Consider the following 27171-nt stretch of genomic DNA (forward strand, 5'->3'; position numbering starts at 1 on the left):
CGCTCTGCTAACAGGCAAACGCTCCTGGACATGTCAGCGGCTGAAGCAGCTGGTCCCTCCGGCACCGTTGGTACCAGGAAACTGAAAGCTCCCAGGCAGCCAAGATCGATCACAGGCACCAAGGGGAAAATGAAACCCCATGCTGCGATACTGCTGAACACAAATACACAATCGGTACTGAGCATCTCAGTGCCCCTGCTACTAATGCTGCCACCATCTCACTGTCCAGTAACACAGCATTAGCAACAAGCTGTCTTTAGCATACGGTACCATTTCCTATCACACCAACGGTACAGGTACCGGGCACATCGCAGCAATTCCTCTGCCACAAAGACCTCTCTGTCTTGTCAGTACTGGAGTCTCCCATCCTCAGCACCGATGGTACCTTGGTACCCGCAGCACCTCTTTCTGCTCCACAATTCTTGAGTGAAGATGGAGATGAGGATGCTGGGCGCTCTCCACAACATTCCTCCCCTGTGGCTGCTCCCATCATGCACGCCCCTCTGTACAAGGGCTATCCTACTAACCTTCCGAACCAGCTGTGGTACAGGCAACCCTGGATGCCCGCTATGCCCTTCCAACCACAATGGGCATTTTGGAACCCATGGGCTACATACACCCTGTTGTTGTTGTGGGTATCTGTCAGTCTTCCCATAGCTGACACACATCAAGCACCTTTACCAACACCACAGGGACCACCCGGCACCTCTGAACAGGGGGCTGAAGAGGAGGAGGAATTCTCTGACCAAGATGATCCACCTGAAGTCCACTACTCATCCTCACCAGACAACACAATTACGCCCCCACTTCCATCCACAAATGATAATTCCAAACAATTTCAAGTCCTCTACAAGAGAGTTGTTACTTAAGTGGACATCTCACTCAGGAAGAGGTCCAGGAATCTCAACACAAGTTAGTAGATATATTACACACATTGACCTCATCTAAAATTGCCCTTCCCATGAATGATGCAATTATGGACCCTGTGAAGTTGCTCTGGCAAAACCCTGCAACGATTCCACCTACCTGTAAGATGTCTGATAAAAAGTACTACGTGCAAAGGGCACTGAATTCCTCTTTTCGCATCCGACGCCGAATTCATTGGTGATCGACGCAGTCAATGAACGGGGTAGACAATATAACTACAGAAACACCCCATAAGACATAGACTGGAAATGGCTCAACCTTTTCGGCCACAAAGCATATTCTGCTGTGACCTTACAATTAAGCATATTCTGCTGCAACCTTACAACTACAAAGCCTTATTGGCAAAGTATGACCAAAATAACTACACAAATCTCTCTGAATTTACTGACTTTATTCCAGACAACAAAAAAGTACAGTACAAATTGATCATCACAGAGGGTCAACTGATAACCAGAACAGCATTACAAGATGCCCTTCGTTCATCAGCGAGATTCATAGCAACCACGATTGTTATGAGAAGAGCCTCCTGGCTCCATCTGTCTCAGTGGTTCCCAAACTTTAACAGCCCGCGAACCCCTTTCACTAAATTGTGAAATCTCGTGAACCTCCTCCTAAAAATGAATATTTCCAGGGATTTAAGTTTAAATTTCCTCAGTGTGATGGATGCATTTGCTTTGCTCTGCATAGCTCTTGGAAGTCCGGAACCAGAGGGGAAAGATAGAGTCTCAGGTCTGGTTCAGCGTTGGGGTTCAGGCTGCCGGCTCCCCCACTGACTGGGCAGGGCTTGGGCTGCCAGCCCCAACTGCCCTGCCCCACTCTCCCTGGCCTGCAACCGGGTCCCACCTGCTGCCTCCAATGCCCGGGGTCCTCTGCCCCCATTAGTGTATTTTTTCTGGCAACCCTCTGTAACATTCTGCTAACCCCACTTTGGGAACCACTGATCTATCTGGATTCCCAAAGCCAGTATGGTCGACCAGAGAGGACTTATCATTTGAGGGATCCAAACTTTTCGCAGACAAAACAGATGAGTTTTTACACACTCTTAAGGATTTGAGGGTGACATTGTGATCTCTGGGCATCCACACACCTAAGATCAAAATATGACAGGGCTGTTATCAAGCCCGTCAAAGATTCTGACCCCCTCCGTACGCACAACACAATAGATACTACGACCATCAGGGTCAGAAACAGAAAACCTTGAGGAGACAGCAATCTGCTCCCTCGAATACTACTGCCTAGCCATTAACTTCCAGACAACCAATTTGAAGCCCTGGTTGAGGACCCCATAACCCCTTCTCTTTCAATGCTGGAACCATCTACAACTTGCAAAACATTTGGAGATGGCCTTATTTCCATTTTACCTGATCTGGCATAGTATTACAACAGACAGATGGGTATTAGAAATTATCAAAACTGGTTACTCCATCCCCCTTACTTCCAACCCCCCTACTCACCCCCTGTCAGGGTTCTCTCCCCACTCTGAACTCTGGGGTACAGATGTGGGGACCCGCATGAAAGACCCCCTAAGCTTATATTCCATCAGCTTAGGTTAAAACTTCCCCAAGGCACAAATTCCTTTCTTTGTCCTTGGATGGTATTGCTGCCACCACCAAGTAATTTAAACAAACGTTCAGGGATGGGGCCACTTGGAGCCCTGTCCCCCCCTAAAATATCCCCCCCAAGCCTCTTCTCCCCCTTTCCTGGAGCACAAACAAAAACCTCCCCTCACCGATTTGAAAGTATCTTCTTCCCTTATTGGTCCTTTTGGTCCGGTGCCAACCAGGTTATTTGAGCTTCTTAACCCCTTACAGGTAAAGGAGGGATTTTATGCTACCCTTAGCAGTATGTTTGACACCCCCCTTTCCCGTCCATCTTCAGAGACCCCTCTCATAAACATCTACTGTGAGAAGACGTAACCCACCTCATATATCTTGGAGCAGTAGAACCTGTACCATCCGAGTATAGAGGGAATGGGTTCTATTCCCATTATTTTCTCACACAGAAAAAAACAGGAGGTTGGAGACCTATCCTTGACCTACGGCGACTCAACAAATATGTGAAAAAACAGCGATTCAAAATGGTCACACTAGGCACCATAAACCCAGTGTTAGGAAGGGGGGACTGGTTCTCAGCCCTCAACCTACTGGATGCATATTTTCATATATCCATCCATCCATCCATCCATCCCTCACATCGAAAATTTCTACGATTTGCAATAGGACAGGACCATTTCAAATACAAAATTCTACCCTTCCGCCTCTCCACTGCACCTTGGGAATTCTCAAAGGTATTAGCCGTAGTAGCTGCCAATCTATGCAGGGAGGGAATCATGATATTTCCTTACTTGGATGACTGTCTGCTGAAAGCACCAACACTACAGGCAGCCATAGAGTCCACTGAACACACAAGAACTCTGTTTACAAGGTTAGGCCTTCAGATAAACATACAAAATGTACTCTAACACCAGTTCAACACCTGGAGTTTATTGGAGCAGACCTCAACTTCTTCGAGGTAACTGCCTCCCTACCAACAAAACGATTTTTGGCTCTAACCAACTTGATCTCTACAGCGCGAAAAGCCTGCAAGCGTCTGCCAGAACTTGCCTACAAATTTTAGGCCACATGGCTGCAATGATGTTCGTTGTCCGACACCCAAGACCACTATGTGGTGTCTACAAGCTAGGCTCCAGACAAATTATGTCTCACACAGGCACAGTATAAACAAGCGCCTCACCATGCGGATACAATTAAAGACTCCTTTTTATGGTGGACCAATCCAAACAATATCGGGGGTGGGAGAGGTGCCCTTCCTACAGAATCCACCGTTGCTCACTATCTCCACAGATGCATACCTTCTGGGGTGGGGAGCATATCTGCAACTACACTCTATAAAGAGCTGATGGTCCATAGTGAAGTCCCATTTTCATATAAACCTGCTAGAACTGCGAGCGGTTTGGAATACTTGCTCCTACTTCTTATCACTAATCAGAGACAAGATGGTGCAGATTCTCATGGACAATGTAGCTTGTAGATTCTACATAAACAGACGAGAGAGCACGATCACACTCCTTCTGTGTGGAAGCCATGCGACTTTGGCAATGGTGCATCAAGCACAATGTCCATATTACGGCATCAGACCAACCGGGCTGTCAGAATACCCTGAGCAGGAAGTTTTATCATGATCACGAGTGGGAGTTGAACACATGGGTAATCCTAGACATTTGGGGGTTCCCAACAAGAGATCTTTTTGCAACTGCACAAAACACCAAATGCCCCCAGTTCTGCTCCAGAGCAGGACTCGGTCCACACTTTCTGGGCGACGGCTTCTTCGTCAAGTGGAATGCTTCCCTACTTATACCCCTTCTCTCCCACCCCCTTCTAGCCTGCATGCTTCACAAGATCAAACAAGACTGATCCACAGTGATCCTAATAGTCCCCACATGGTCGTGACAAACATGGTACCCTTATCTTCTGCACATGGCCATCTGTCCACCACGCACACTCTCGCTTCTACCTCGCTGCTATCGCAGGACGCAGGTCGCGTTATCCATCCAGATCCCTGGAGACTGCATCTCAAAGCTTGGCTACTGCATGGCTTAAACAGCCATAGGGCAACTATCTGACTCACATACATACATACATAAATGGAGGCGATTCAACTCATGGTGCCAATGCAAACAGACTGCACCTCTGTCAGCCCCCTTACCTCTCATTCTAGACTACTTGCTGGAACTCAAACAGATGGGTCTCTCCATGACTTTGATACGTGTACATCTGTCAGCCATCACGGCGTTCCGTCATAAAGTAGAGGGATTCTCTACATTTACGCATCTGCTCCCTAAACACTTTTTTAAGGGCCTCTCCAATTGCTACCTGGAAGTTCAGAACACCATGGGACCTCAACTTAGTCCTCCACGCCCTCACCGCCCCCCCCTTTTGAGCCCATGGCTATAAGCTCCTGCTACACCTTTCCATGAAGGTTGCATTCCTAGTGGCCATTCCATCCACCAGGAGGCAGCAATCATGACCGACCCACCTTACACAATCTTTTTCAAAGATAAAGTATCCCTTAGACCACATCCCAAGTTCCTACCTAAAGTTGTCTCATCTTTTCACCTCAACCAACCAATACACTTACTGACATTTTTTCCTAAATCACATGTGGACAAGCGACAGTCCAGATTACACTCCCTGGATATCCTCAGGGCTATAGCCTTCTTCATTGATAGAACAAAATCTTTTCGCATGAACAAACAAAAACTGTTTGTTCAGTCACTGAACAATCAAAAGGTAATGCCATTTCCAAACAATGTCTATACAAATGGATATCAGACTTCATAAAAGTGTTACCTCTAGGGTGACCAGAGGGCAAGTGTGAAAAATTTTGCCAGGGGGTGAGGGGTAATAGGTGCCTATATAAGAAAAAGCCCCCAAAATCGGGACTGTCCCTATAAAATCGGGACATGTAGTCATCCTAGTTACCTCCAGCATGAACGACAACCCCCTATGGGGGATCCGCATGCATTCTATCAGAGGCCTCTCAGCCTCCATATTGTTTCTTAATAATGTTCCCATCACAGAAATCTAGGGCCAGAACCTGGGCTTCGCCATGCACATTTACCCAGCATTGTGCTTTGCAACAACATGCATCTTCTGATACTATGTTCGGGCACACCATACTTTCATCTGCTACAACTTCAACTCCGAAGCCCGCTCTTTCCACCAGAGGGCACTGCTCTGAAGTCACCTAAAGTGGAGCACCCACAGGGACATCACTCAAAGAAGAGACCGTTACTCACCTTGTGCAGTAACGGAGGTTCTTTGAGATGCGTGTCCCTGTGAATGCTCCATTACTTTCCCTCCTCCCCTCTGCTTTGGAGTTTTATTACTAGACTCTGCCATAGAGAAGGAACTGAGGGGGGGTTGGTGTCACAGTGCCAGAACCTCCCTTTATTGCACAAGGTGAGTAATGTTCTCTTCAAAGCTCTTTTAATCGGTTGTGGCAACCTCAATCCCAGAAATCTATTTTCCTCCCTATTCAGGTGCAGTCCATCCCATGAGAACAGTTGACTGTCCGTGAATGCCTCCCAGTGGTCAAACATCACAAAGCCCTTTTTATAGCACCATTGTCTAAGTCATCTATTGATCATTATAATTAGGGCCCTACCAAATTCATGGTCCATTTTGGACAATTTCCTGGTCATAGGATTTTAAAATTTGTAAATTTCACGATTTCAGCTATTTAAATCTGAAATTTCATGTTGTTGTAATTGTAGGAGTCCTGACCCAAAAAGGAGTTGTGTGGGAGTCGCAAGGTTATTGTAAAGGGGGTTTGCATTTCTGCTACCCTTACTTCTGTGCAGCTGCTGCTGGTGGTGCTGCCTTCAGAGCTGGACAGTTGGAGAGTGGTGGCTGCTGGCCGGGAGCCCAGCTCTGAAGGCAGAGCCTTCGCTAGCAGCAGCGCAGAAGTAAGGGTGGCAAGGTATGGTATTTCCACTCTTAACTTCTGTGCTGCTGCTGGTTAGGCGCTACCTTCAGAGCTGGGCACCTGGCCAACAGCCACTGCTTTCTCGCCGCCCAGCTCTGAAGGTAGCGCAGAAGTAAGGGTGGCAATACTGTGACCCTCCCCTAAAATAACCTTTTGATCCCCCTGCAATGCCGTTTTGAGTCAGGACTCCCAATTTGAGAAACACTGGTCTCCCCTGTGAAATCTGTATAGAATAGGGTAAAAGCATACAAAAGACCAGATTTCACAGTCTGTGACACTTTTTTCATGGCCGTGAATTTTGTAGGGCCCTAATTATGATCTTGTCGTGCTTTCACTGTCCTTTTCTAGGGATGGGTAGGATTCCACTGAAGATCACCTGAGCATCCATATCTTTAAGCATTTTCCCCAGCCTGGTGAAGTCTTCCTTGATGCATTTCACTGAGAATCTATCAGTATAATTTGTTCCCACATGAGGGACAATCAGTGGATTCTTTCCTGTTCCCATTAGGAGCCTCTTCAGCCTCATGTCTGCATTCCATATTTTAGCTCCCAGTAGATAACATACCCTTCTGTTCTCCAGATCCACTCCGGTGACAGGCCTGTCTGTTCTTGGGAGGGAGTTCCCAGTCATGTACATTTGCCTCTTCCTGGTGTTGGTGCAATTCTCTGGCCTTCCTCCTGTTCTTTCTGGCTGTAAGTCTTCTTGTCTTCATTTCTCACTTGTAATCTTTTGAGAGTCATCCTCTATTCTCCCGGGGCTCCAAGCTCTGGCTATCTACACTTCTTATACCCCTCTTCTTGTAGGACTGGTCACATGCACTGATATGTACTGAATGCTGCTAATGAAAACTTTCTGAACTTCTGTGCTGGGGCACATGGACACCATCAGTGGGATTCACATGTGCAGAATATTTGAAAGAACCACAGTTACTATCCGGCAGTAATCATTCTGTACTTATCTGTAACAAGAGTTCTTGGAGATGAGCCTCTGCATATTCACACTTTGTGCTCTATGCCCCACTTCCTTGGAGTTTCAGGTTAGGAATTCCCAAATTATTGGAAGGAATTGAAGGGCAGTTGAGGCCATCCTCATTGGTCATACCTTCAGAACCCTCCAGGATGGGAGAGGGAAGAGGGGTGAATAGCCCCAATAGACACTGCTTTCCAAAAGGTGCTGGAAGCTTGTGATGCCAGCAACTTGATCCCGCAAACGTGAATATGCAGAGGCTAATCTTGAAGAACTCTGGTTATAGGCAAGTAACCTCCATTTATGCGGCCACCTCCCTACTTATCTTCCAAGTTATTGATTCTATGCAGATATTCTGGAAATATATTTTCTGCATCAACATATGTGCCTGTTGGTTGTACAAACTCAGATTACCTCAAATTATTTTCATGGCTTGGTATTTGACTTTAAGAACGTGAATCTGTGGAAATTCAGAGAAATGCCACTTAGGATAAGTAACTTAGGTCTTGTCCACATGCAGGAGTTGCACCAGTTTAATTTAAATTGGTTTTCAACTGATTTAGTTAAACTATTGCAAATCCCTTTGTAGACACTCTCATTTCATTGTAAGAGTGGCTTATTCTGGTTTAATTTAAACCTGTTCCAAATCAACTTAAACTAAATTGAAATAAATTTGGTTTAAGTTGAAAAAACTGTGTCCACACAACCTTTTGTGCAGCAGGTTTACTTAAAGTGGATTAAAATCACACCTTAGATTGAATTGGTGCAATTTTCATGTAACTAATCCCCTAATTTTCATTAGTGTAGTAGAAGAGTTTCATATAATAATTTGTTCTATTTTCGTTTTTTAAGGTCTTTCAAAAATCGTCATTAATCTAATTAAAGGAGAGTCTTTGTTCAATGATGCTACCACTGCAATTGTTTTTGAACTTTACAGGAATCTTGTATCTGACCCACATACTGAATTTGGTAAGGCAATATTTTCCATAACACTTATTCTCTTTTGACTCTGTTATTCTGAGACCTGTGAGATCCTAGTTATGCAACAGAACTCTGATTTCTCTGGTAAACACACACTAAATTCTATGACAAATTGACACTTTTGAGACAGGATAAAATATATTTAAAACATTCAGAAGTAAAGATGCATAACAGTACTGAATGATACTCATTTTTATAATGTTAAATAGTTCAGTAAAGCTAGTTGGGTTAAAATAAACACCTTGTTTTTCATATTTCCTGTTGCCTCAGAAATTTCAAATGTGTGACCTTTTAGAATTGACATTGTATAAACTGATTATAGCAGTAGGGGAACCAGAGGGTGTGGCCATTGGGCTGAGCATGTGTGTTGCAAGAATCAGATTTTTGTCAGTGGATTGTGAGGGGGCTTATTTGGAAGACACATTTACATGTCCAACTTTAAGCTCATTGGGAGTTTCAAAGATCCAGTTGGGCGCCTTCTGCTGGCCATCCTCCAGACTGCTGTGAGGAGATCCAAGCCTCTGGATCCTTGAGTGTTTTAAGCCTCCAAAGTTTGCATAGAGTCCAGTCACTGCTCCAATCTTGGGTTCCCTAGGCACATCCTGAAGGTGCAAATTCTCTATGTCTAATTCTCCCTTCTGAGAACGGTAATCCACTGTCCAGCTGCCTTGCCCTCCCCACCCCCCAGCATAGGGTTAACCCTTCAGACTCCCTCATACTTAAATATATCCTCTTCCAGAACTCTACCTCAAGCTGTAAGCCTTCTGATTTACAGTTTAACTCTTTCTGGAGGCTCATAGTAATTGCAAAACATATAACACACATGGATTAACTTTCCACAGAGTCTAACACATTTGCTTATTTCCTTAATCATATAAAGCACAAGAGAGAACAAATCATTTAGAAAAGAATAAACATTCTAACTGCAATACACCCTTCCTAGCTCACCCTTCCCATGGGAGTCCTTAGGGGTGACCATCTGCGTCCAGCAAAGCAGACAGGGTTTGCTACTTCACCCAGGCTTCTTCACTCTGGGGTGCTTCTCCTTCATGAAGTTCTCTTCCCCCAGCTCCTGTGACTATGCTGTCTTCTGCCAGGTGCTTCCTTATCCTGTGTTGCTTTCTCTCGTTTGTATGCCCCACTTCCGACATCTGCTTCCTTTGTTGTGTCTTTTGATAACTTTCTACTGCTCCAACCTTCCCCCTCACCCGTCCCATCCCTGCAGAGGGGTAGGATAAAATCGGTTTTGTTAAGCTTGAGGTCACATGTTATTTCAGAGTGTTTGCACCTGAATAGGGTTGTTGAATTGAAAGTACCTTCCTGTTATCCTCAATCTGAGGAAGACATGCTTTTCAGGCTGGTAAGACATGGTGGATACACAGAGAGAGAGAGGCATTCATGATACAGTGATTTTATTATAAAATTTCATTATGTCAACCAGAATTCATAATTTGGACAGACAAAGCTCCCAAATCATCATAGGGGACCCACCAGCGCTTCTGAATTTTAGGAGGCTTATAAGAGCTTGGCCACCACAGGTCTTACCATACTGTGGCTGTTTAGAGGAGGGGACCAAACAAATTGATTTTTCACCATTTTTGTTATAGGGAGTGTATTTATCTTTTAAGGACTCTGAAGGTTCTTGTGTTTCCAATCACCTCCCTGTTGGAGGTCATCAGGAGGACCTCAAAAGGAATGTTTGGTCCCATTGTCAGTTTTATGTAACCTTTTTTAATTGACAATATTGACTACGCTTCACGTGTTTTTGGAGCTGCAATTTCCCCCAATATTCACGGCACTCTTGTTTCTGAGCTTTGATGCTTTATGTATAGTTCACTGTAGTCACCATAGTCCTATACCTCATGACAGATTGTTGGGAGGGGTTTTTAGAGATGAAGTAGAACTGTGGCCAGTGTTGAGCTTGGCGTAAAATTTGAAAACATTCAACCGTGGGTAGGCTCTTATCTTTGCAGCCCATCTCCAGCAGTGACTCTTTCTGGAGGTCTGTTGTTCTGGATGACCCTGGAGTTAAACTGCAAGATTAAAATCATTATCTGACATTGCGTGCAAAGATTTGATAGCCCAACTATGAAAGAGTAAACTCATTTTTTGATAGAGATGTCAGAACCCTCTGCTAGCTTGGCTAATTCACATATTTAAAAATACAGTGGAAATTTGCTTACAAAAATTCATTAAGATTGCTGTTGTACTACAATACTTTCTTGTCCTCAGATATCTTTCCTGGTTTTCATAAGTCTGTGGGCTTTTTTTCTTGTCAAACTAATGTTCTTTTTGAAGATATGTGGAGAGAGCTTAGCTGAACATTTCCTAGTTATCAAATGTTTGAATTTGGTTTGTTGAAGTCTTGCATTCTAGAAGATATAGGGACAAGAAGTCACTCTTGTGCAACTCCACTTGAATGCATTTTTAAAAAGTGAATTACTAATTTATAATTCAATCTTATTTTCTTCTTTTACAGCTAAAGAAATTATTATTAAACTAATATTAAATTTTTTTGCAAGTACCATATTTGGATTTTTGAGTTCAAGAATAGTTATATATTGGCAATCTCATGTCTTCAATGATGGATTAACTGGAGTAATTCTAAGCTTCTCAATGACATACCTGATTTTCTTCATTGGTAAGATAAGGAATAACTATGCCCCCTACTAATTCAACTAAACAAAACTGAACCTGATTTTCTGAGAGTTTTTTTTGTTATGCGTATTCAAATATACATTTATTTACTAACAAAAATGTTACATTACAGTGATGTTAACCTAGCCATGTGTGACATATTTAACAGCATAAACAGAAATATGGTAAATTACATATTTAATATCTAAACCTAGGAATAAATAATAAAAAACATAAATGTTATGTGACCAGGTTAATGTTGTAATGAGAACTTTAAATTCTGCATTGTTACTTTGCATTTGACTGCTTTTATTTTAACTTTAATATTACATTAAAGAAGCATCTTAAAATTGTATATAATTTCTTATATCTGTCTTCCTGTAAATGCAGGTGCTGTAGTTACCATGAGTCCAATTTTGCAGGGTAGAGAGGAATTAAAACTAATAAATGGAAAAACTGTAAACGGTTAAACAATTTTAAGTACTGCAGGTCAGTAAATGAAAGTTTTACTGTTCTCATACTAACATTAACAAGGCTATGTTGTACATCTTTTTTATTTTATTATGTAAGTCTGATTAGTTATATATTCAATTATATTCTTTTAAAAAGAAAAAAGATTACAACATTTTGCAAAATGGCCACACAAAGTTTTCAGTGCAAATAGATGGCCTCACATGGACAGTCGGTATATTACATAGCACTTTTTTTTTTGCTTACGTCACTTTTGGAGAGCTATAAGTAGACAATGAAATTGCAGAATTTAGATTTGAGGCTCAAGCTTTCTGTAGTCTTGTTGTGCTTCAAATCAGGTGGACAAGGTAGTGCATCCAGGCCTGGGTAGGAGCCTTTGTCTCATGTCAAACCTCTCAACTACAATGCACAGGGCTCTCAGAGGTAATTCAAAGCTCCAGCCTCTCTGAAAGGGGTGCCTTCATATTCAGATCATTAAAAAGGCCATACAACTTTATATAAATAGAACATAGGGGCTTGGGGTTCATGAGAATTTGTCCATTTATTCTGAGAGGCTAAAAGCCCACACAAATAGTTTTTCAGGTGAATCATAGTATGTATCAGTGATATGTATAATGTTCTGGATCACAGACAATATAGACACTTGTGTTTGTGCTGATACAGCTTTTTTCAAGGCTGTTTTAACTTATGATCTTGAGAGATTTTCCTGCCCTATTGTTGTTGAGGAAATAGTGCACCGATCCCCTTAAGTTAGAGATTGATTTTACCCATTCAGAGAAGAGAGAGGTTTTCTTATCTATTAAGAGTCGATAAGATCATTATTCTGTGGTTTACACTGTTAGTGTGCTTATTTGTTGTTTGTCCTATTTCTGAAATATTTTTCATTGAGGCCAATCACTTTTTCTTTATATGTAGTTTCAACTTCAAGTTTTTTCTCTGTTGTATTATCGTTGGTTAAGTGCTTCACTTAAGCCAAATTTGGGTGTGATTTTCTGACTCTTCTTTAACCATTTCTCACTCTAGCCAAGTGCCTCTCCCCTCTCAACTTATAAATATACTTTATTGTGAGTTAAATAGCATTCATGGGTGAGGCTGCTAGATCACCTGCATTGGTGGCCAGAACTTCTGCTCTTTCACTAATCATTTCTGCTTGTTCAAGAGTGACTTAAGCAAAACTTTCATCTGGTTAGAGACTGACTTTGTCCATTACAGAAATACCATTTACAGGTAAGAGAGAAATCTATTTAAATTTGAAAACTATGCACAGTACGTTTTTTACATAGAAAGATATTCTTCTTCTTTGAATGATGTCCCTGTGGGTGCTCCACTTCAGGTGTCTGTGCACCCTGTGCCGTTGATCGGAGAATTTCAGCAGCAGTGTGTATCTGGATTGTGCATGCGCCATGGTTGTCTTGCAGCACCATTGGCGCCTCATCTGTTGTATGTGCGACTCGACACCCTCAGTTCCTTCTCTATTGGCCCCAGCCTGAGATGGAGCTCCATAGCGGTGTCCCAACATCTGTGACCAACCTAGAAAAAGTAGTTCGAAATAGTTTTAAGTTTCATTGTATAGTTAGTAGTAGTTTAGTTAGTCTAGTCTTAGTTACTTAAATTTTTTCTTTTTCTTTCCTCAGAGCAGGAAACATTCAACCCCACTCAACAATGCCTGGTTCTCCGGGTTTTAAAAGATGTGGCGCCTGCTGAGACACTGTGCCTGTCTGACGGTCATTCCCTCTGTGTCCACTGCCTTGGTGAGTTGCACATCTCCCAGAAGTGCACTCACTGCAGTACTTCAAAGGCCAGAGCTAGACAGGATCGAGACCTCCATCTTAAGCTCATCCAACCGGCCTCTGAGCCAGGGCAAAAGACTCCCAGGTACATCACTCTCAGTGAAGGACAAGGGTTATTCCTCAAAAAGATCAAGGAAAAGAGCTATGAACTCACCGCAGAGACTAAAAAAAAAATTGTCTCCTGCTAGGTCGCTGTCCTCAGTGCCAACCGCATCGTGGGTAAGCACCTTTGAGGCACCAGGCACCTCTGGCACCATCTACATGGGACCCCATTGGAAAGAGAAGGAGTCGAGGCGCACATCTAAACCTTCCTCCTCTTCTACGGCACCAACAACACCGGTGAAATACACAGTGTCAAAACCCTCACCAATGGCTGTGCCACCACCACTAGTGCCGACAACTTCCTTGGCACCGACAGAGAGGGCGAAGATAGCATCATCCGCACCGAGCAAGTCAGGTCGCAAACCATCGGCAACGTCCATGGCACCATCTAAAATATTGACATCGGTAACAAAATCGATGGCACCACACCAGTTTCTACACCAGAAAGACATCATGGTATCCTCAGTACCACTCTCGCTGCTCTTTAGCACCGATGGCTCCCCAGAGCATACAGCACCGGAGCAATCAGCCTCACCCTCCGCCCCACCATTTTCTAGCAATGAGGATGATAAACAGGAAGAGGTTGCTTTCTCTTCGCACCACTCTTCACCTATCAAAAACAGACCACCTTTGGGACCCATGAAATCAAGGACCCAATATGGGCAAGATATTCAGCCTTAGTACGAACAGCCATGGATGTGCCCACCCATGCCTTTTCCCATGCAATGGCCACCCGGAGACCCATGGGCAGCATACAGGGCACATTACAACTGACCTTCAACTCCACTAGAGGTGAGATAAGATTGCCACCACCATGCTGCATACCGGAGACCTCTGATGTCCCTGAGGAAATGGGGACGAGAAAGAGGAGGGCACAGAGCAGGACATGATCTCACTTGCGCATAACTCCTCATCACCAGACGAAACCATAATGCTCCCACCACTGCCGATGATTTTAACCAGTTCCAAAAACTGTTTTAAAGGGTGGCGCAGAGTCAGGAGATCCCTGTGTCTGACACGCAGCACAAACTACTCCAGATTCTCAAGACCTCTAAAATTGTGCTACCCATAAATGACACCCTGATGGAGCCAGGAGAGACCGTTTGGCAAACAACAGCTACTGTCCCACCAACATGTAAGAGGTGGACAGGAAGTATTACATGCCCGCCAAGGGTATAGACTTCCTTCCCTGCCCTCCCCCCTTCCCCCAATTTCCTGGTAATGGAGGCCTCAAACCAACACAGCAAACAGCCACAGTATAGATCCACTCCGCAGATAAGGAGTGGAAGGGGCTCGACCTCTTCGGACAAAAGATCTACTCTTCTGAGACCTTACAGTTCGGTGTGGCAAACTACAGCATGCTCCTGGCCAAATATGACTATGACAACTATGACAAACTGAATTATTTTATTAATGACCTTCCAGAGGAGAGGCAGGAACAGTTCAAAGGTTTACTCCCCTAGGGACAACTTGTCACCAGAAATGTACTACAAGTGTCCCTTCATGTGGCAGACACGGCTGCAAGAACAGCCATAGCTGTTGTAATGCGCGGGGCATCCTGCCTGCAATCATCAGTAAGGCTGCAAGTCTGTCACGGAAGTCACAGATTCCGTGACCTCCATGACTTCTGCAGCAGTCAGCAGCAGCAGTTCGGGTGTGTGAGAGGGGGCTCAGGGCTAGGGGCAAGGAGTTGGTGGGTGGGTGGGGCGCTTACCTCGGGGTGGGGGGCTCCTCGGCTCCCACTGGCATGGCCCTGAAGCTCCTAGGCACAGAAGGGGCCAGGTGGCTCCGCGTGCTGCCCGTGCCTGCAGACCCCGCCCCCGCAACTCACATTGGCTGTGGTTCCTGGCCAATGGGACCTGCGCAACTGGGGCTTGTGGCGGGAGAAGCGCATGGAGTCCTCTGGCCCCTCCACCACCTAGGAGCTGTGGGGACATGCGGAGCCTGGTAGGGAGCCCCTGCCAGCCCCGCCAACCCAACCCCCCCCCCCCCAGCACAAGCAGGGGTCCCCGGCTGTGCACTGTGTCCCACCCCCCCAGCACCGGAGAGTGTCCCGGGTCACTTCCCTCAGCACCCGCGGTGCCCCTGGACTGCCCCTCCTGGAGCACCTGTGGCCCCCCCGCCCAAGTTTTAGTTAGGGGTATATAGTAAAAGTCATAGATCGGTCACGGGCCGTGAATTTTTTTTACTGCCCATGACGTGTCCATGACTTTTACTAAAAATACCCATGACTAAAACGTAGCCTTAACCATCAGGCATTCTGAAGGGCCTCCAATTAAATGTGGAAGATCTTCCCTTTGACAGTGAAAAACTTTTCTCTGCCAAAACCAACAAGGTCCTCCACTCTATGAAAGACTTCCCGGCAACCATCTGTACTCTTGGGATATACACACCTGCAATGAAACGGAGACGATATCAACCATACCAACATGGCAGGGACACCTCACTCCCATTTCAACAATGACAATATGATTCTCATAGGCAAAGACAGACGCCCCAGAGATGTAGAGCATCTCAGACTCAGTCCTCTGCGTCACAATCTGCATCAGCTAAGCAACAATTTTGAAAATTTGGTCAAGGGTCTGAATGACCTCCCTCACCTGACCGCGCAAATACTGATGACCAACCAGGACTTTTGCTGCTGATTTATGCCGTTTTTATCATGTCTGGGCATCAATTAGTATGATCTCTAGGGCCCATTTGTCCACAGTATCAGGCTACTCCATCCCTTTCACCTCAATATCAGCCTCTCAACCCCCGCCCCACCCCTCTTCAGGGAGCCTTCTCACAAGCACCTTCTGCGACAAGAAGTAAGCCACCTTCTACAATTAGTGCTATGGAGCAAGTTCCTCCACAACACAGGGGGAAAGGTTTCTACTCCCATTACTTCTTAACACAGAAGAAAAGCGGATTCTAAGTCTCAGAAAGTTCAGCAAGTTTGTACAAGCCCAAAGATTCAAGATGGTTACACTGGCCATGATAGTACCTGTGCTGGCAAAGGGGGACTGGTTTTCAGACATCGACCTATAAGATGCTGATTTCCACATCACGATACATCCTGCTCACAGAAGATTCCTTTGGTTCACATTAGGAACGGATCACTATCAATACAGAGTCCTACCATTTGGCCTTTCCACAGCGCTGTGAGTGTAGTAGTGGCGGCACACTTACACAAACAGGATAATAATATTTCCATACCTCGACGACTGACTACTAAGAGGCCCTAGTCGGTCAGAGGCAATCAACATTACTCAAAAGACTATTGAGCTCTTTCAGAGCCTAGGCTTACAGATAAAGTAATAAAAATCAACTCTAGTCCCTATACAACAATTGGACTTCATCAGAGTACACCTTGACTCCACAGAGGCCAGAGTATCACTACGGATGAATAGATCCTTGACATTGACAAATCTCATTTCGGTAGCTACGGACAATCCACGCATATTGGCACATACCTGCCTACAGATACTAGGACATATGGCAGCCACCACTTTGTGGTAAGACATGCACAAACTGCACATGCGCTGCCTACAGGGCTGGCTACATTCTATCTACATACCAAACAAACAGCTTGAACAGAAGCCTGACAGTGCGCACAAAGATCAAAGAGTCTCTGTGGTGGTGGACATGTGCAGAGCATGTATGCACGGGGATCCCCTTCCACCAAGACCCGCCATCCATATTGATTACAACGGACGCCTCATTAATTGGTTGGGGTGCTCACCTGCAACATCATGCCATTCAGGGGAGATGATCTTTGGCGGAGACACAGTTACACATCAACCTACTTGAACTATGTGCTGTTTGCAATGTGTGCCTCCACTTCCTCCCACTGGTAAAGAACGAAACAGTAGGTGTGATGACAGATAACATCACCTGCATGTTCTATATAAATTGACAGGGAGGAACTTCCTATGCACTGAAGCCATGAGGCTGTGAAACTGGTGCATATGCCACAACATAAACATCTCAGCCTCCTGCCTCCCCAGCTGTCAGAACACGACAGCGGATACACTGAGCAGACAGTTCTCCCATGATCACGAATGGAAACTAAACAACACAGTCCTACAATCCATATTTCAACAATGGGGCTTCCCATCCATTGACCTGTTTCCTACTGCACAAAATTGAAAATGCTCATATTTCTGCTCAAGAGCAGGCCTGGGACCCTGATCACTAGGGGATGCCTTCCTTCTCAAATGGGATGTAACACTCCTCTGTGTTTTTACAGATACTTCTGCTGTTGAGGGTAATACACAAGATATACCTCAACAAGTCCAGGGCCATACTGATAGCCCACACTTGACCCAGACAACCTTGATACTCTTACCTGATGTGGATGGCAATTGGCGCACCACGACTTCTCCTACCCTAGAGGAATCTTCTATCACAGGACTAGGGTTGGATTCTCCACCCGACTCTGGAGAGACTCCATCTAAAGGCATGGCTCCTATATGGTTCCATCACGATGAATTAGCCTGTTGGGAACAGGTTAAACACAGGTTACTAAACAGCAGGAGGCCAACCGCACATAACACCTACCTTCAAAAATGGAGGAGGTTCCACTTATGGTGTCAAAACAAGTGCATTAATGCAGTTTCTGCACTCCTCTCATTAGTGCTGGAACTAAAAAACTCAGGACTATCCACAAGCACCATTAAAGTACACCTTGCCGCCATTAACGCATTCCACCATAACATCGAGGGGGCATCACTATTCGCACATCCCATTACCAAGTGCCTCCTTATAGGCATACAGAGGTACGCGATCCTATGCCAACATGGGACTTGAACTTGGTATTAAGATACCTCATCTGCCCTCCTTTCGAACCACTATTTATGTGTTCCCTAATACATCTATTGATGAAAGTAGCATTCTTGGTCGCTACTACTTCTGCATAGCGAGTAAGCGAGATAGGGGCCCTCATGGCCCATCCTCTGTATATCATATATTTTAAGGATAAACTCACCCTGAGACCTCACCCAAAATTTGTACCCAAAATAGCATAGTCTTTTCACCTAAACCAACTGATTCATCTCTCTACATTCTGCCCCAAGCCCCATGGGAGCATGCAAGACACTATTGTACATACTCTAGACATCAGACAAGCACTACATTCTACTTGGACAGAGGTAAGCCTTTCTGGAAATCTCCAAAGCGCTTCATCTTCACAATGGAACGCTGAAAAGGTTCCCCTATATCCGCACAGAGACTGTCCAAATGGCTCTCTAGCTGCATCCACCTATGTTACCAACAGAAGAAAATACAATCCCCATCGGGGATCAGAACTCATTCTACAAGATCACTAGCAATTTCAGTTGCCTTTCTGAAGAATGTACCACTCAGGGACATATGTAGAGCTGCTATCTGGGCATCTGAACACAGATTCACAAAACATTATGCAGTCACTCAGGGCTCAGGATTGGACACACTGTTAGGTTTCGCAGTGCTATCCTCGATCTCTCAAGCAACTCTGAAGCCCCTTCCATCCAGAGTGGGGCATTGCTCTACAGTTACCTGAAGTGGAGCACCCATACAGACATCACTCAAAGAAGAGAAGGTTACTCACCTTGTGCAGTAACTGAGGTTCTTCAAGATGTGTGTCCCTGTGAGTACTCCACTACCCATCCTCCTCCCCTGTACTTCGGAGTTGCATTAGGGACTGTAAGGTAGAGCAGAAACTGAGGGGGTTGGGTCACACGCATGATAGATGAGGCACCAACGGTGCCATGAGACAACCACTGTGCATGCGCAACCCAGACGGACACTGCTGCTGAAATTCTCTGATCAACGGCATAGGAGTGCACTGATACATGAAGTGGAGCACAGTGGGACACATCTCGAAGAACCTCAGTTATTGCACAAGGTGAGTAACCTTCCCTTCACTCACATGTGTGTTGGAATATTTATGCACTGCCATATTTTTCCAGGGACTGGTACAGTCTGATTGATACTCTGCCAGGGTAATGTTAGGGCCCCATAACTGCCTATGCTTCCTCCCCCTGCCACAGGTATTGTTTCAACCAGCCTGCCTATGAGCCCTTTCAGGGACAGAGTTAGAGCACCATAATTATTATATTACGGGAGTTGTGAGAAGGCTATTTTCTTCTTCGAGTGATTGCTCATGTGTATTCCACAATAGGTGTGTGTGCTTGCCATGTGCACCGGTGCCGGAAGTTTTTCCCCTAGCAATACCCGTAGGGGAGTGCCCCTGGTGACCCCTGGAGTGGCGCCTCCATGGCGCGGTACAAGGGGTGCTGCGTGCTCCCCGCACCCTCAGTTCCTTTTTGCCGCCAATGAAGGTGCTTGGGATCTGCTCTGCTCCAGCTTGTCTGCAGCTTTCCTCTAGAACTCTTGTTCGTTCATCGTAGTAGTACCTGTAGTTGAAGTAGTTAGATTAGTTTAGTTTAGTGCACCCGGGTCAGGGCCTGCCCCGGGCTTTAAGTCATGTGACACTTGTAGGCAGCCGATGCCAGTGTATGATCTGCACATGGATTGTTTACGCTGACTGGGGGAAGCCCATCTCAGCGATTGCTGCAAGATTTGCAGGTCTTTCAAGCCTCGGACCAAGAGAGAAAGGGACATTTGGCTCCAGGCTATCCTGATGGAGTCGGCATTGACCCTGACTCCGATGCGCCGCTCTGAGTCGGCACCGGGTACCGCGGTGTTGGCGCGCAGTGACCCCTCAGTGCCACCTACCAGTCGGCACTGCTCCCCATCTGTGGGGCACGCCACGAAGGCTAAGAGGCCTTCTCCGCTGCAGCTCTGGGGGAGAGGCTAGACCCATGTTGGGCAGTCCTCGGTCCCCATTGGCCTCCAGGCCTCTGACTCAGGTCAAGCGGAGTAGCGTGGCCCATTCGAAGCAGGCTTCCCCGGATGTCCAGAGGCCCTCCATGCCGGAGGCCCTGCAAATGGCCTGGGACGTTATGTCCTGCTGGTGCCAGGGGTGCACCACGAATGCTGGCTCCCCGGTCCAGAGGCAAGCCACTGTTGGGATCTCCACAGTCGCCCCCCTGCTTGGTAGCATTCGCGGTCGAGGGAATGTTCCTGACACTGTTCGCCGCTCAGCGACCACCAGGTGCATAGTCCACGCCGGTCACCTTCGACCCCTACCAGGTTGTCTGGCTGGGTTCCGACTAATAGGAGCTCCAGGCACTGCTCCGCCTTGAGGAGCGGGCCCCATCGAGACAGAGACAGATGGCACTGAAGGTCCTTGTCTCCGAGGGGCTACCGTAGCCATTCGTGACATGAACGTTGACGCTGTTCCCATTCGTTGTCTCGCTTCAAGACCCCACCGTAGCACCGCTCCCGCAGTCCCGGGCATCAATCGTTGGCACGTCGCCGTAGCGGATCTGCCCACCGGAGCTGATCGCGGAGCAGCTGCTACCGTCAGGACCGTTCCCGATGCTGCCGCTTCTCCCAGTCCAGGGACAGCGACAGGTCGTAGGCCAGCCCGGCCTCCCTTTGTAGCCGTCGATCGATGGGACAGGCCAGTCAGGCTGAACAGCCTGCTCTGCCGGTGCCACAGAAGTGGCACCGGGCTCCTTTGCAGGCACTGTGGTATCAATTGGTCCCGTGGCCCCCGACGCTTCCCCTGCCACCTGTGGCTGCGGAAGGTCCAACAGGAGGTGTGTACCAACAAAGGGCGTTGACTTCGCATCCTGTGCCTAATTTCTTAGTGATAGACACAGTCCAGCGACGTGGCATGCAACAACAGCCCTGAAACACAACTCATGATAAGGACTGGAAAAAAATTGATCAGTTTTGGCAATAAGTCTTACTCAATGGCTACCCCTCACCTCCGCGTAGACAACTATGTGATATTACTAACAAAATACAACTATACAAACTATGCAAAAATGTTTGAATTGATTAATTTTATTGCCACGAAAAAGGGAGAACAATTTGCAGCACTTGATTCTGAGGACAGGGCTGCAACATCTGTGTCGATGGTGGTTGTAATGAGAAGTTCATGGCTCTATCTTTCTGGCTTCTCCGAAGAGGTACAATTCACGGTGGAAGACTTGCTAGCCCAAATTATTCGCCAAAAAGACAGACGACTCACTCCACTCACTCACGGACTCATGAGCGATTCTCCGATCATTGGGAACCTATAACCCCTACCCGAAGAGGAAAAAGAGGAATTACTTTACATCCCAATGATACCACCGGCCAATGTATTCACAACAACAGCGGTGATTTGACTCACGGGGTCGCAGACACAGGCCCTGAGGGGACAACAATCTGCTTCTCAAGTTGCTGCATCCCAACCATCAACTTCCCCAACAAGAACTCTGGTGGATGGAGACCAATGCTCGACCTCCGATAATTCAACAAGTTCGTCAGAAACACGACGATTCAAGATGGTCACACTATAAGCGACTGCCTGCTAAAAGCATCAACCAAGCAGACAGCATTGCAAGCCACTGAAGAAGTGGTAACCCTCTTCATGAATCTGAGCTTCCTAATAAATACCAATAAGCCCACTCTAACAACAGTGCAAGAGCTAGACTTCATTGGGGCCCACCTCAACTTTCTATAGCCTCACTACCGAGACAACGTTCTTTCACTCTCACCAGGTCCGTACCCACTCATACTCACTGCGTGAAATAGCCCAGAGGTATCTGCCAGGACTTGCCCCCAATTCCTTGGCCACATGGCAGCCACAACATTTGCTATCAGACACACTGCATTAAACATTGTTTGCCTACAAGGAAGGCTACGTATCAACTTTGTTCCACACAGGCACAGCATAAACAAGCACCTCACGATATCGGGCAAAATAAAGGATCCCCTTCTCTGGTGGGCAAAACTGACCAATGTATGCACGGGGGCATCCTTCATTCAGACCACAAATGCCTCACTCCTGGGATGTGGAGCACACCTGCACCCACATTCTCTATAGGGCTGCTGGTCCCCTGCAGAATCCCTTAGACATATAAACCTATTGGAACTTTAAGCTGTCCGCAACGCTTGCTCCCAATTCCTGCCACTCATCAAGGACAAGGCTATTTGAAGCCTTAGCTTGTACATATTATATATATACAGACAAGGGGGAGCACACTCACAGTACCTCTGTGTGCAAGCCATAAAACCCTGACGATGGTGCGACAGACACAATATCCACACCACCACAGTAGATACCCTCAGCAGACAAATTTCTCTGGACCGCGAAGGGAGCGCAACAACACAGTACTCCTGCATGTATTTCAACACCGGGGGTTCCCCTCAGTAGACATTTTATTAACTGCACAAAATACCAAATACCCTCGTTTTTGTTCCGGTGCAGGTCTCGGTATGCAGTCGTTAGGCGATGCATTCCTCCTCGAGTGGAATGCTCCCCGTCTCTATGCCTTCCCTCCTATTCCTCTCTTGAACGGAGTGATCCACAAGATCAGGCCAGATGGGCCACAGTAATTCTACTATCGTGGTCTTGCCAAACCATGGTATCCTTACCCCCTCAGCATGACCGTGCATCTATGAATCGTACTCTCACTTTTGTCTCACCCACTGTCCCAGGACTCAGGCTATGTCCTGCATCCACAGAAACTCCATCTCAGAGCATGGCTCCTCCATGGCTCATGGAATCTGAGCAGAGGAGGTACAAAATATAGTTACACAGTTGAACAGAAATGAACTGTCCCCATGCACCCTGAAGGGGAAACGAGTTAAGGCCTGGTGCCAACTAAAATGGATGACTTCCATCCCAGAGACATTACCCTCTACACTGCGTTACCTATTAGAACTCAAACGGTCAGACCTATACATGAGTTCAATAAAAGTCTATCTTCCTACCATCACAACATTCCACTCCAAGGTGGATTGCCATCCTGTCTTTACCCATCTACTGACCCAGTGTTTCCTCAGAGGACTCAATAATGCCTACCGTGAACTAGGTGAGCCTGCTACACCCTGGGACCTGAACCTGGTCCTTTGAATCGTCACCTTTTCTCCATGTGAACCCAGGATGACATAATCACTGCTACACCATTCTATGAAAGTAGCATTTCTTGTGGCAATGACATCTGTCAGACGTGTGGGAGCACCGTGGGCTTTCATGGCGGAACCCCCATACATGGTCTTCTTTGAGGATAAAGCCTCCCTCAGACCACACCCCTAAACCCCACACAACACATTACACATTCCATAATTTTGATGTTCGGAGGGCATTGGCTTCTTACATAGACCAGACTAAACCATCCCATAAATCACCCAAACTGTTTCTATCCATCACTGAATGCTCCAAAAGGAGCACCATCTCTAAACAAGAACTTTCCACGTAGATCCATAATCGCACAAAACTCTATCATCAGTGCGACTGCCAATCCCTCATGGGGATTTGCTCACATCCCACTAGAGCCGTATCAGCCTCCACGGCTTCCCTGCACAATGTACCTATCATGGACGTTTGTAGAATTGCTGCCTGGGCTTCAGCCATATCTTTAGACAGCACTATGCCTTAGAGCAACAGGCAACATCTGATACCTCCTTCGGATACTCTCTACTATCGGAGGTCATGACTTCAACTCCGAAGTCCCTCCTTCCATCGGAGGGCACTGCTCTGAAGTCACCTAAAGTAAAGCACCCACAGGGACAGCACTCGAAGAAGAAGAAGAAGAGAAGGTTACTCACCTTGTGCAGTAACTGGGATTCATCGAGATGTGTGTCCCTGTGGGTGCTCCACTACCTTCCCTTCTCCCCTCTACTTCGGAGTTTCCTTATTAGTCTCTGCAGTGGAGAAGGAACTGAGTGGGGGTTGGTCGCACAGCGTCTGTTAACTGCCTGCAGCAGCACGAGGCAGGGACCGCGCATGTGCGACCCAACCGGCACAGCTACTAAAAGTCTCCGACTACGAGCGCAGGGGCGCATGAACACCTAAAGTGGAGCACTCACAGGGGGACACATCTCGAAGAACCCCAGTTACTGCACAAGGTGAGTAACCTTCTCTTCTCACGGACAACACTGCCTCAATGTTTTACATCAACAGGCAAGGCGGGGCCTGCTCCTCTGCCCTCTGCCAGGAAGCCCTCAAGCTGTGGGACTTCTGTATAGCCCATGACATTTGCCTTCAGGCCTACCACCTACTGGGCGCCCGGAACTTGCAGGTGGATTGCCTGAGCATAGACTTCTCCTCTCAGCACGAGTGGTCTCTACACCCAGAGGTGATGCACAGACTTTTCCAGGAATGGGGAACTCCCCAAGTGGACCTGTTCACGACTCGGCAGAGCCGCCAGTGTCCCCGGTTCCGCTCTGGGGGGGGCTGGGAATGGGTGCTATCTCCGATGGTCAGGCCAGCTTCTCTATGCCTTCCCCCTGATCCCACTGATTGGCAAGGTCCTGGAAAAGATAAAGATGGACAGGGCCCGGGTCCTCCTGATTGCCCTGGCGTGACCCAGGCAACATTGGTACGGGGCCTTCACGAGCCTGGCAGTCGCCCCGCCATGGCCGTTACCGTCACGCCCGGACCTGCTCTCCCAGGACCAGGGTCGTCTCCTCCACCCCAACCTAGCGGCACTCCACCTCACAGTGTGGCTGCTCCACGGTTAGGCCGGGAGGAGAGGACATAGAATCATAGAATCATAGAATATCAGAGTTGGAAGGGACCTCAAGAGGTCATCTAGTCCAACCCCCTGCTCAAAGCAGGACCAATTCCCAGCTAAATCATCCCAGCCAGGGCTTTGTCAAGCCGGGCCTTAAAAACCTCCAAGGAAGGAGACTCCACCACCTCCCTAGGTAACGCATTCCAGTGTTTCACCACCCTCCTAGTGAAATAGTTTTTCCTGATATCCAACCTGGACTTCCCCCACCGCAACTTGAGACCATTGCTCCTTGTTCTGTCATCTGCCACCACTGAGAACAGCCGAGCTCCATCCTCTTTGGAACCCCCCTTCAGGTAGTTGAAGGCTGCTATCAAATCCCCCCTCATTCTTCTCTTCTGGAGACTAAACAATCCCAGTTCTCTCAGCCTCTCCTCATAAGTCATATGCTCCAGACCCCTAATCATTTTTGTTGCCCTCCGCTGGACTCTTTCCAATTTTTCCACATCCTTCTTGTAGTGTGGGGCCCAAAACTGGACACAGTATTCCAGATGAGGCCTCACCAATGTCGAATAAAGGGGAACGATCACGTTCCTCGATCTGCTGGCAATGCCCCTACTTATACAGCCCAAAATGCCGTTAGCCTTCTTGGCAACAAGAGCACACTGTTGACTCATATCCAGCTTCTCGTCCACTGTGACCCCTAGGTCCTTTTCAGCAGAACTGCTACCTAGCCATTCGGTCCCTAGTCTGTAGCAGTGCATGGGATTCTTCCGTCCTAAGTGCAGGACTCTGCACTTGTCCTTGTTGAACCTCATCAGGTTTTTTTCTGCCCAATCCTCTAATTTGTCTAGGTCCCTCTGTATCCGATCCCTACCCTCTAGTGTATCTACCACACCTCCTAGTTTAGTGTCATCTGCAAACTTGCTGAGAGTGCAGTCCACACCATCCTCCAGATCATTAATAAAGATATTAAACAAAACCGGCCCCAGGACCGACCCTTGGGGCACTCCACTTGAAACCGGCTGCCAACTAGACATGGAGCCATTGATCACTACCCGTTGAGCCCGACGATCTAGCCAGCTTTCTATCCACCTTACAGTCCATTCATCCAGCCCATACTTCTTTAACTTGGTGGCAAGAATACTGTGGGAGACAGTATCAAAAGCTTTGCTAAAGTCAAGAAATAACACATCCACTGCTTTCCCCTCATCCACAGAGCCAGTTATCTCATCATAGAAGGCAATTAGGTTAGTCAGGCACGACTTCCCCTTCGTGAATCCATGTTGACTGTTCCTGATCACTTTCCTTTCCTCTAAATGTTTCATAATTGATTCCTTGAGGACCTGCTCCATAATTTTTCCAGGGACTGAGGTGAGGCTGACTGGCCTGTAGTTCCCCGGATCCTCCTTCTTCCCTTTTTTAAAGATGGGCACTACATTAGCCTTTTTCCAGTCATCTGGGACCTCCCCCGATCGCCATGAGTTTTCAAAAATAATGGCTAATGGCTCTGCAATCTCACCCGCCAACTCCTTTAGCACCCTCGGATGCAGCGCATCCGGCCCCATGGACTTGTGCACGTCCAGTTTTTCTAAATAGTCCCGAACCACTTCTTTCTCCACAGAGGGCTGGTCACCTTCTCCCCATGCTGTACTGCCCAGTGCAGCAATCTGGGAGCTGACCTTGTGTGTGAAGACAGAGGCAAAAAAATCATTGAGTACATTAGCTTTTTCCACATCCTCGGTCACTAGGTTGCCTCCCTCATTCAGTAAGGGGCCCACACTTTCCTTGATTTTCTTCTTGTTGCTAACATACCTGAAGAAACCCTTCTTGTTACTCTTAACATCTCTTGCTAACTGCAACTCCAAGTGTGATTTGGCCTTCCTGATTTCACTCCTGCACGCCTGAGCAATATTTTTATACTCCTCCCTGGTCATTTGTCCAATCTTCCACTTCTTATAAGCCTCTTTTTTTGCGTTTAAGATCAGCAAGGATTTCACTGTTTAGCCAAGCTGGTCGCCTGCCATATTTACTATTCTTTCTACACATCGGGATGGTTTGTTCCTGCAACCTCAATAAGGATTCTTTAAAATACAGCCATGCTTGCTCATGTCGATTCCATTTTAGTTCATTCTAGGTGTGTGTGTGCCCACATATGCGGACGTCGGAGATTTTTGCCTTAACAGTATCCATAGGGCCAACTGTGGCGCCCTCTGGGGTGCCGCGCTCACGCCATGGTATTTCAGGCACAGCGGGCCCTATGCCCTCTAAG

The sequence above is a fragment of the Chrysemys picta genome, chromosome 4, assembly GCF_011386835.1.
Source record: "Chrysemys picta bellii isolate R12L10 chromosome 4, ASM1138683v2, whole genome shotgun sequence".
NCBI lineage: Eukaryota > Metazoa > Chordata > Testudines > Emydidae > Chrysemys > Chrysemys picta.